Raw genomic sequence first — 12,805 nt, forward strand, 5'->3', positions numbered from 1 at the left:
TTAGAAATTCAGATATGTTGAATTTGTCATGTTTACAATATGTAAGGAATTTTAACTAAAGTATGAAAAAAACAGTAAATGATTTGATAAAATATACTTTACAGGGTAATATTTAGAAAGTGAATTTAAAATTATGTTCTTACTTATTCTTTAAAAAGTTAAATAATTAAACTGTAATTTAAAAATACATCTTGGGCCTCCATGGTGGCGCAGGCAGTTGAGCGCCACACTGTGAAGCTGTCCACAGCCTCTGAAGCGTTGGTTCGATCCCTGCCAGCAGGCGAGGGTCCCACATGGTGCAACAGTCCTCTCCTGTCTTGCCTGCTGCTCCCCTCAGCAGTGTATTTGGTCAGTCTGCCTGTTCTGTTCCCTGCTCTGTCTCTGCTGAATCCTCTCACCCTCCTGAGCATCTGGCCTATACCCCAGTTCTTGTATAAATAAATAAATCTAAAAAGAAAATACATCTTTGTTATAAATGAAACCACTCTAGTAAAGTTGAAAATGCACATATTCTTATGTACATTATATAACTAACATTTTCATCTTAGTTTATATTTATTTATTTATAATAAGCTTATTTATTTATAATAAACCCCGTGAGGTATATATAAACATTACATTTCTGTTTTTAAGATGGAATGTATGGATTGCTATTTGTTTAACCAATAGTATACATTATTTTTTTATCTTTGTTTCTGACTTTTCCTTTTTTTTTTTCTTGGAACAGTTTACTTATCCCATATCTTGCTCTTTTTGGCTAATTTCTCCCTGTCTTTCTCTAAAAATATCTTACCCTGGTCCCCCAATGCTGACCAGATGTGCTTCCTATGTATTAATGGCAGTATATATTTCTGTTTACAGGGTTCTATTTTTTTTTTTTCACAATTATAACCTCAATGTCTTACACATTTTTTCTTTTCAATCTTGTTGCATATTTTCCCCAACTCTATTGAAGTATGAAATATACACGTACACAAACACATATATACAGTATACAACAAGAAATAAACACAGGAAGAGCTCACTGAAATTGGTTTTGGCAATGATTTTTTTTAGATTTTACACCAAAATCACAGGCAACAAGAGCAAAATTAAACAAGTTGGACTACATAAAACCCAAAGTGTATTACAACGAACAAAGCAATCAGCAAAATGAAAACATAATTTACAGACTGGGAGAAATATTTGTAAAATATATTTAATAAGAGGTGAATGTCCAACATTTGAAAGAAACTCTCACAATAACAAAAGAAGCAAATAGGGCCTCCCCAGTGGCGCAGCGGTTGAGCGCTGGGGTGCGAAGCTGCTTGCAGCCTCTGCAGTGCCGGTTCGATCCCCGGCTGCTCCCCGGCCACCGGAGGAGGGTCCCACGTGGCGCGCAGACCTCCCCTGCAGCCCGCTGCTCCCCTCAGCAGTGTACTTGGGTCCTTCTGCCTGCTCTGCTCCCCGCTCTGGCTCTGGTTAATTCTCTCACCCTCCCGCACTTCTGACTGTACCCAGTGCTTGTATAAACAAAACAAACAAACAAATAAATAAAACATGCCTCTATTAAAAAAAAAAAAGCAAATAACCCAATTTTTAAAATGAACAAAGGATCTGAATAAATATTTTCCCAAAGGCAAGTAAATGATAAACAGCATATAAAAGTAGTTTGAAATCACTAATCATTACAGAATGCAAATCACACCACAAGATGTTACCTTGTATGTCTTTTTACCACCTAGTAGGTACTAAATAAGCATTCTTGATAATTAAACTTATTCTGTAAATCAAGTCATTCAATTGGAGATTAAACAAAAATGTTTTTCACTCTAGTGGTTCTACCTTCCCTGAATCAATGTTTATATGTCCCGACCTGCGGGATTTGTAGGCACGAAAAGAGAAGGGCTGAGGATGAAATGAGGGGCTTGAGACAACTTGACGCTGGCGCATGCTTCTTTATTTTTCCTTTTCCTTCTCTTACTTTTCCATGTCTTTCTTTTCCCTGTCTTTCTACCTTCCCTGGCCTTCTCTCTGCTCCTCTCGCAGCACTCTCCTCTCTCGTGGTTCTCCTCTTAAATCTCTTTTCTTCTCTCTCTCTCTCTTCCGCATTCTCCTCTTATATCCTGGTAGCTCCTGCCCTCATACCTCCCAGTCTCATGTGATTTACAGGAAAAACCTGTGGTTCTCCGAAAGTGAAACGGTAAAGCGAAACTTAACTCATGGCACACATACGCAACAGGGCGCATGCTCCGGCCGGCTCCGGCTATCTATATTTAAAAGTATCTTACATAGAATAAGAAAATAGACTTGAATGCAAATGAAAAGTTGAATATTGAAATATTGTCAATATTTTGATTAAATAAAACTGTTTTTTCTCCTGGAATCAATTCATATTGATAGTTAGTGGGAAATAAGTCAGTCAACCCAGACAGGACATTGGAATATATAGCAGGAGGACACTGTACAATCATTAGAAATCACAGGTAAAGCATATTTTAAAATTCTAGCACATCAGCAACTCCAGCACCCTCACAATCAGACATCAGCCAGTGCAGTATATAAAATAAGATCATTGTCCTTCAGTAAATGACATTGTTTAGGTAAAGGAAGTGATATCTCATGGAAAACACAATAGGAGATGGGGCAGTTTAAATGAACTACATGGGGCCTCCCTGGTGGCGCAGGCAGTTGAGCGCCACGCTGTGAGGCTGTCCGCAGCCTCTGCAGCACTGGTTCGATCCTGGCCAGCCGGTGAGCGTCCCACATGGCGCTGCAGACCTTTCCTGCCTTGCCTGTTCTGTTCTCCACTGTCTCTGGTGAATCCTCACCCTCCTGCACATCTAGCCTGTACCCCGGTTCTTGTATAAATTAAAAAAAAATAAAGAAAAATGTGGATTTAATAAATAAATAAATAAATAAATAAATAAATAAATAAATAAATAAACTACGTGTTATACATTGTCAGTGCTATCGGAAATCAGAAGATGCCCTAGAGCCAGAGCAAAAAAGAATGCTTTACTGGACTATGTGCCTCAAAGTTGTTATACCAAGAACAAAGTCTGTCCTTTGAAGAAATATCAATAATAAATATTTCTGGAGTGAATAAATACATGAATGTGGGATTAACTTGGGTGTCAAAAATGGTTAAACACATGTAGGTAAACTTTAAACGCAAAAGTTTTTCATAAAATTCTATGATCCTTCAAAAATATTTTGAAAAATGTTGAATAATTCTGTTATTTCCTGTTTCCCTCTGCACACCATTCTCATATTGTCAATAGCCTTATGTATTTTAACAAACATATTTTAAGGCTTTAACTTCGATAATGAAATGACAGAGTGAGTGTCCTATAAAGGGAAGTTATCAGAACTATTGACAACTTGACACAAGAATAACTATGCTCTTGACCGAAAAAAGCACTTTAAATATGCTACTAAACAAACTGAATGGCAGAATCTGTGTTTCATATTAACATTTCCATATGGAGAAGAGACAATGTTGATAAGAATATAAGGTAAAAGAACTGCAAATACATTTTTATGCTTATTTCCCATGTTTTTATTTGTGGCCACCTGTATATTTGCTATGTCTGCCTTTCAATATATTTGTACTCCTATGGAATACTAGTCAGCCATAAAGAAAGAGGAAATACAACAAATTTCAATAAAATGGAGGGTGTTTGAGAGAATTATGTGCAGTAAAGCAAGTCACAATGATATAAACCACATACTGGACATTTATATAGCAGATGATTCTGTAGAGTAAAATGTTTAACAAATTCTGTGGATATCAGTAAACATCATAAAAATTTTGAGATTAAGAAGGAAGGGGGAGGGAAAAGGGCTAAGGCATATAAGAAATAGTGGTGGGGAAAAGTGAAAACACATGCAAGTAAGCAGAAAATAGAGGATTGGTATTCATAATATAAATTGCCTCTTAAAAATTAGCAAGGAGAGATACCTTTGGGAAAATGTAGGAAAATATTTAAAAAATTGTAAAATAATTAAAAATAAATATATTTGTATTCATCAAGAAAACACTTGCAATATCTGAGACTATTTGCCAATGAGAGTTTGAGGAAATCTCAAGGTAATAACGTGTCTCAAACAAAATTATCATAAGATCAAATGCAGCTCTTGAAATATCAAAGTTATTAAAATGAAGTACAAAATCAAGATGAACTTTATCATATTAAAATGGTTAATTATAATCTTAATTATACAACAATATGAAGAAAAATTGTAATTTTGAAGCCTTATCTTCAGGGATTATTCCATTTCTATAGGCCAAAAGACTTAATCATTTCAAATCATAAACACATTTAATAGTGTTTTGTAACAATATTGGAAAACAGGATTTTACATCAATATTCACATCATGTTTGGCATGATATTGTAATCAGATCATAAAGTAATTCAATTTTCTATGTTTAATCGAGGGATAGTCAGGTTTTTCATTAACATTTCAAGTGTTTTCTGACTGAGTCAGATTCATATATTCCTATAAGTAGCATTAATTTCTGTGGGAGGAAAATGTTTCAGAAATAATTTACTTCTTAGATTTATTTAGGTTAATATATTACTTAAAAATTCCAACTAGTTTTGGAAAATAATTATAAATGTTTTGTAATTAATACAGCACTCGGTCAAAACCTTTCCATTGTTAAAGGCATGATACTTTGAGAAAAGTTGTCTTTTTAATGTGTGTAGTAAATAAGTTTCAAAGCAGCTTGGAATATATAGTGCAAATCTTAGAATAATTGAAATTCAGCTTTACTGAAGAATATCAGGTTAAACATTAACTATCTTACTTATGAAAAGCAATTATAAAGGTCAAAAGAAAAAATCCAAACCTATAGTTCTTTGGTGACAAAGAATGTAATATATTTTACATACTCTTCTTCCCATATCAAATATATTCTTAGTTCTATCTTATAATTTCAATTTTCAAATCCGTCATAATATCCAATCTACTCCATATTTTTGGAAGTAAAATATCTTTCTTAGCTCAGAGCACTTATCCACTCCTCATATTCACCTGCTATTATTCTCCATCTGGGCCTTTCACCATGTTATTAATTGAAAGGAGATGTATTATTATTAAAGGTATTATTTTGATAATACTATGTAATTCACCACGACATGCAGAATATATAAAATATTAACCATAGCTCAATAAAAAAGTTCATGTGTCATACTAATCCTTCTGACCTTTTAGTCTTTCATTTTGGTGTCATGAATTTATAGTACACATATTTGAGCCTGGTGCATGGTATATATTTGTATCAGGTTTGGCATATCATACAAATCAAGATTTATGTAAGAATGACATCTCTAATTGATAATCATATCTTTGCCCATGTGCACCAAAGAAATACAACAAAAAGACGAAAACATAACATTTTTACAGCATAACCTAGTCACATTTCTAATTACTTAATTGGCTTATATGCTTCTATTTATACTTTTTAAAAATTTCAATATATTGTTAACAATTATAGGTATAGTCAATGTTGTTATTTCTATCTTCAATGGTTCTGTTGAACATGCTAACTCTGACAAGTTGTAATTGGAATTCATATAATTATTGTCTTACCTTATATGGCCAAAATATCATTGATATCAATATTTGTCTATTTAGATTATCATGATTAAATCATTGGTCATGCTAGAAATCTGAATACCTGAAATTATACTTTAATTGTTTTTGCTATTTCTTGTGCAATGACAGTAAGTCTCTTTGGCTGGCAAAATTATTTTACATGATGATGCAGAGAGTAAAACTTGTTTTCAAGCTCTGAAATTCCCTAGGGGCTGCAGTTATAAATATAATGAGAGAATAGAGATAGCACCCTACTAATGTGACAATGAATGAGTAATTTAAACTCTCTGGATTTCTATTTCTTCATGTATTAGATGGCAAAAATAGATTAGTTGACCTGACACTAATCATTTATGATTATGCAGTCATAGAAAATGTACTGCAAAAGATAATTACATATGAAAAAATAATATATTTTACATGATTTCTTGATACTCTAGAAATATGCAAAACTTTCTAATTTTTAAATCTTACATAATTTTATACAGAGGCAAGAAAGGAAAAATAAACTATAGATCTATCAACTTAGATTATAAATAGATAGAATTCATAATATATTTTTTAAAGATTTATTTATTCATACAAGAACTGGGGTACATGTCAGAGGTGTGGAGAGTGAGAGGATTCACCAGAGACAGAGTGGGGAGCAGAACAGGCAGATTGAGTGAAATACACTGCTGAGGGGAGCAGCAGGCTAGTCAGAAGAGGTCTGCTGCACCATGTGGGTTGCTCCCTGGCCGAGGATCGAATTCCTGTTGCAGTGGCTGGGGATAGCTTCATAGGATGTGTCTAAACCCCTTCCCCCGGCAGGGAGGCCCTAATCCATAATATTGAAACAATATCAATGAGAATGAGTGATTTATTACAATAATTAAAAATGATAAGATTTAGAAATTCAAACATAAAATATTTAATACATGAGAAACTGAAAATCAAGATAGTACTCATTTATTTATGTTCATTAAAAATATCTAATACCATTATGAAATTAACTGTTACATTATATATAACCTGAAAAGCAATAACAGAAATATACTACTTAAGATTAAAAAATTATACCATACTATTAAATAACATCCTATAATAGTAAAATAGTACAATTAGAACAGGAGCTCCAAATTTTCTTACTGACCAATGAGCCAATCAACAAGATAGAAAATAAATGAGAAGACAATAGCCATAAATAATTATTAGACCGTATGTGCTTAATAGATATTTATAGGCCACTGCACACCCCCAAAATTGAATACACATTCTTCTCAACTGCAGATTGCACATTCTCCAGGATAGACCACATCTTGTTTCACAAAACAAGTATTATTAAATTTATGAAAATTGAAATTACATCAGCTGTTTTTTTCTGATCACAATAGTACCAAATAATATCAACTACAGAAAAAAAAAAAAAGGAAAAGAGTCAGTATTATGTGGAGAATGGACAACACGTTGCTGAATAACTATTGTGTTCATGAGGAAAACAAAGTGGAAATTTATGAAAATATGCAAAGACAAATGAAAATGAGGACACAATCTCCTACACTTCAGTGACAGCAAAAGCAGCACTAAGTGGAAGTGTTTTAACTACATTAAACCACAACAAGGAACAAGAAAGAACTGAAATATGATTTTATCTCTCACCTTAAGGAAATTGTGAAAAATGAACAAAAGAAAAAACAGTGGAAAGAAGAAACAATAAAATTATCACAGAAATATATGGACAGAAAATTTTAAAACCATCTAAAATATTAATTAAACCAAAATCTGGTTCTTTGAAAAAAAAAAAAATAGACAAACCTCCATTGAGGCTAAAAAAAGAAAATCATATAGTGTTAGAAATGGAAGAGAAGTAGTTAATATAGATATCTCAGAAATTCAGAGAATACTAGAGCTTGTCTTTTAAGACTGCCCATCTATGTCTATGCAGGCATCTTGCTTTCCTTTTGCTCTTTTCTTTAATAAACTTACCATGTGCTGATTTTAAAAAAGGAAATTCAGAGGGTAATAAGTTACTATGAACATGTATATGCTAGTAAGTTGAATAACCTGGGAGAGAAGGAAATTCTTAGAAATACAAACTGTCCTAGAATGAATTGGGAAGAAATAGAAATTTTGAACAGGAAAATTCACGTATTCAAAACAACAACAACAAAATTCCAGGGACAGAGGGCTTCACTACTGAGGTCTACGGAACCTTCAAAGAAGAGCTAATACCTAACGTTCTCAGACTCCAAATAATATGAGAAAGTTGTGAATAATTCCAAAATAATTTTATGAAGCTGAGATTACCCTAATATGAAAACCAGATAAGCTAACACACACAAAAATGAAAACTATAATTTCCCTAATGACATAGTTGAAAAATTCTCAAAAAAATCTGTGCAAACTGAATTCAACAATGCATAAAAGGAACAAACTCCATGACCAAGTGGGATTCATTACAGGGACAGAAAGATAGTTCAGTATCTGAAAATCAATCAACATAATTAACCACATCAATAAAAATGAGGTAAAATCATATGAACATATCAACACATGCTAAGAAAGCATTTGATAAGATTCAACACCCATTTATGATCTCCATTGAAAAACTGGGGATAGATTGAAGACACCTTGTCATAATATATGATAATCTCACAGCTAATATCAGACTCAATGGTGAAAAACTGAAAGCTTTTCCATTGAGATAAACACAAGATTGTCCACTCTCACCTCTACCATTCAACTTGATGTTGGAAGTCTTGCAAGAAGAATTAGTCAAGAGAAGAATAGAAAAGGAATCCAAGGAGGAAATGAAGAAAAGCTATCGTTATTTGCAGATGATATGATAATTTACATAAAGAACCATGAAAACATATTTAAAAACACTAATAGAGACAATAAATTTGTTTAGCAAAGTGTTAAGTTATTAAGTCTATACGTTCAAATCAGTTGCCTACCTATACACAAAACATGAGCTAGAAAAGGACAAAATGAAGAAAACAATTTCACTTACAATTGCATCAAAAATAAATACCTAAGAGTAAGCATAATAAAGGTGGTGAAGGATCTACACAAGAATATAAATTATACGAAATTTTAGTGGAAATAGAAGAAGGCACAAATAAATTGAAAGATACTTCCTGCTAATGGATTGGAAGAATGGACATTGCCACAATGGCCATCTTACCTAAATCAATAAACATATCTATTGCAATTACTACCAAAGTTTCAATGGCATTCTTCAAATGTTACTGAAATTGATGTGGAACCACAATAATCCTAAATAGACAAAGCAATCCTGCTAAAAAGAAAAAAAAAAAAAGAAAGAAAAGAAAAATGGAAGAATGGAAGCATTGCACTTCCAGAATTCAAACTGTACTAAAAATCTGTAATAATCAGGAGCATGAAAATGGGAGAAAAACCGAGATATAGATCAATGGGTTAGAATTGACAGACCAGAAATGAATCCACACTTATGTGAACAGTTTATTTATAACAAAGGAGCAAAGAATGCAGACTGGAAGCAGAAAGCCTCTTCAATATACGGTGTTGGAAAAACTAGAGAGACAGTTGCAAAAGAATAAATCTAGACCACTATTTCACACTATAAACAAAAATTAACTCTTAATGAATAAAAGACTTGGATGAAAAAACATAAAATACATAAAAGCAAATATAGGCAAAATATGATTTGACATAAATTTAAGAGAGGTCTTCATGGAGACCTTCATGGACGCAAGGCAAACAAAAGATAATATTGAATACTGGGATTTCATTAGTTTAAAAAGTTTCTGCACAGCAAAAGTAACTATCACTAAAACAAAAGATACCTTATTGGATGGGAGAAAATATTTGCTTACAATATATCAGGCACAGGCTGATATATTAGAGCTACAAAGAACTCATATAACTCAACAAAATAACAGCCCAATCAAAAAGTGTGCGAAGAGATATATAGGCACTTCTAGAAGGAAGGCATAAAGATAGCCTACAGACACATGAATAAGTGTTCATTACCACTTATTGTCAGGGAAATGCAAATCAAAAACCACAATGAGATACTACCTTATACTTGCACAATGACAGTATCTGAAACAACAAGTGTTGTCATGTCTGTGGAGAAAAAGGGACCCTCTTCCACCTTTGGTGGGAATGTATACTGATCCTGTCCCTGCAGAAGACAGTATGGAAGTTTCTGAAAATATTAAAAATGGATGTCATATGACCCAGCAATTCCACTCCTAGGTATCTACCTGAAGAATACAAAGGCACAAATTCACAGGGAAATATGTACTCCCATGTTCACTGCAGCAGTATTCACAGGAGGCAAGCTATGGTAACAACCCAAGTGCCCAATATTTTATCAGGAAGATGTGGTATAAATGGACTATTACTCTTGATATTTGTGACAACATGGATGGAAATGAAGGGGATTATGCTAAGATAAATAAGTCAGAAGGAGAAAGATAAATATGAATGGTGTCACTTATAAGTGGAACACAGAGAAACCAAAGAAAGGGTCAGATGAAGTCAAATGCATACAAACCCTAGAATTCTGGCTCTAGAACTGAGGCTTCCTAAGGGGGAGGAATAGGGAAGAGGCAAGAACAAAGATGGGCGGAGCACCATGATGATAGACTATGGACGGTGGACTATGGGTGCTTGGATGATGGGTGAGTTGTGGTAACACCTGCAGTCAGGGAAGATGCTATATCTCTTATGTAAACAATTTTGTAAAACAATGTTACCTCTATTAAAAAAAAATCATATTTTATCATTTGCTAAAACATGGATGGAACTAGAAGGCTTTATGTTATATGAAATTAACCAGAATAAGAAAGACAAATATTGGATTTCCCTCTTATGTGGAATATAGAGACAAAACAAAGGAATTTTTAAAAGTAAACCCAAAGAAAGTCTAGAAATATTACTGCAGAATTAAAGCTTCTGGAGGGGAAGAATGGGGTGGGGGGTGAACAAAGAGGGCAGGAGACCCAATGGTATATGGTAAAGGGCTATGGGTGTTCTGGTTTTGGGTATGAGTCACATCTGAGGAAGATTTGAACCTATTCTCCTAATTATACACAGTATTATAAATCAATGTTACCTCATTAGCAAAATCAATAAATAAAGTTTAAAAATAATAAATTTAAAAATAAAATATTCATATAGAAGAGAATATTTTATTTTAAGATTTATTTATTGATACATGCAAGAGCTGGGGTATAGACCAGAGGTGAGGGGGGTGAGAGGATTCACCAGAGACAGAGTGGGGAACAGAACAGGCAGATTGACTGAAATACACTGCTGAGGGGAGAAGTGGGCGAGGCAGAAGAGGTCTGCTGGTCCATATTGGTAGTTCCCTGGCCAGCCGGGGATCAAACTTGTGCTGTAGAGGCTGCGGATTGCTTCATAGTGCTGTGCTTAACCCTTCATGCTACCAGGGATGCCCAAAGAGAATATTTTGAATTAACTAGCTAGTTAGCTATTTAAATCCAATAAATGGTAAAGATATTATTTTCCTCCTTTCATTCAATCATTAAAAATAAAAGTCAGGATAGATATGACAAAACAAAAGATGAAAAAAACAAAGTTGGAATACAAGGATGAAGTGTTCAGCAGTTCAAACACAGAACTGGTTCAAATTCCATCACCACTTATTGTCAGAGAAATGCAAATCAAACCACAATGAGATACTACTTTATGGAACTCTGAAAATTACCACTGAATTACTAGGAGACCAATTATAATCCTCTTGGCTCTTTTACGTTGCGCTAAGCATTTAGTCTTACTAAATTTATTTTAAAAATGAAGCTAATACTTCTACTCCACACACATTTTTTAATAATGATAATTTAATTAATTTTTTAATCTATATATTTTCAGGTTAAGACTCACAGCATAAAAATTTCACTCTCTATGTTACAAGCAATCTCACTTTGACACCTTCACCTAGTTTCTTACTATAATGAATAAAACTAATATAAACACCCATAAACATAATAATATGTAAAAATAAATTTGTTTCTCTGGGAAAAGTGACCAACCATTACCTAAATTTACAGTACTATTTTAAATTCTCGCTAACAATGTATGAATGATCCAGTTTCTAGTCATCCTTACCAAGAAATGGTTTTATCATACTTTAAATTAGTCCAGTTAATAAATGTGTAATGATGTCACACTGCAGTTTTAATTTGCATTTCACTTAAGGTTAATGATGTCATACCATGGAATATTACTCAGCATTCAAAAAAGATAAACACATGCAATTTGCAGCAACATGGATGGCGCTGGAAGGGATCATGCTCAGTGAAATAAGCCAAAAAGAAAAAGAAAAATACCGGATGGTCTCACTCATAGCAGGAATCTAGAAAACGTAAATAAGGGACCAGGAAAATGAATAACTATAAGAAAGTGCAAATCAGAATCAACAAAAAGCTATGAACCAGAGGCACTTTTTGAGGGGTGGGGGGGCGGGAGGGGAGGGATTGGGGTCAGAATGGGGGGGTTGCAATTGTATGGGGGAATATAAAAATAAAATTTATTATTTAAAAAAAAGGTTAATGATGTGAAACATCATTTCATGTCTTTACCTATCATTCATATATATGATTGAGTTAAATTCTTCTTCATATTGTTGCCCATTTTATAATTTGATATTTCTAACTGCTGTGTTTTAAGAGTTATTTATATATTTTTTGAGATTTATTTATTTATGCATACATGAACTGGGGTACAGGTCAGAGGTGTGGGAGGTGAGAGGATTCACCAGCGACAGAGTGGGGCAGATTGACTGAAGTACACTGCTGAGGGGAGTAGCAGGTGAGTCAGGAGATGTCTGCTGCACCATGTGGGTTGCTCCCTGGTCGAGGATCGAATTCCTGTTGCAGTGGCTGTGGATAGCTTCAGAGGTTGCATCTTAACCCCTGCGCCACCAGGGATGCCCCCTTTATGTATTTTAGATACTAGTTCTCTATGAGATGTGTGGTTTAAAAATATTATTTCCAAGTCTGTAGTTTGTCTTTCATCCTCTTAATTCTTTCACAGAGCAAATTAATAATTTTAACAGTCCAATATAACATTTTTCTCTTCTTTGCATTGTGCTTTTTAATGTTAATTTTAAATACACCCTCCTAGTAATGGAGATTCCCTAAATCAATTGCTTCAGATAAATTCCTTTAGTCATTCTTTCAAAAATATGTCTATTGTGGGCCTCCGTGGTGGCTCAGGGGTTAAGCA

This window comes from Talpa occidentalis, unplaced genomic scaffold, assembly GCF_014898055.3.
Source record: "Talpa occidentalis isolate TD23 unplaced genomic scaffold, MPIMG_talOcc4v2.1, whole genome shotgun sequence".
Taxonomy (NCBI): domain Eukaryota; kingdom Metazoa; phylum Chordata; class Mammalia; order Eulipotyphla; family Talpidae; genus Talpa; species Talpa occidentalis.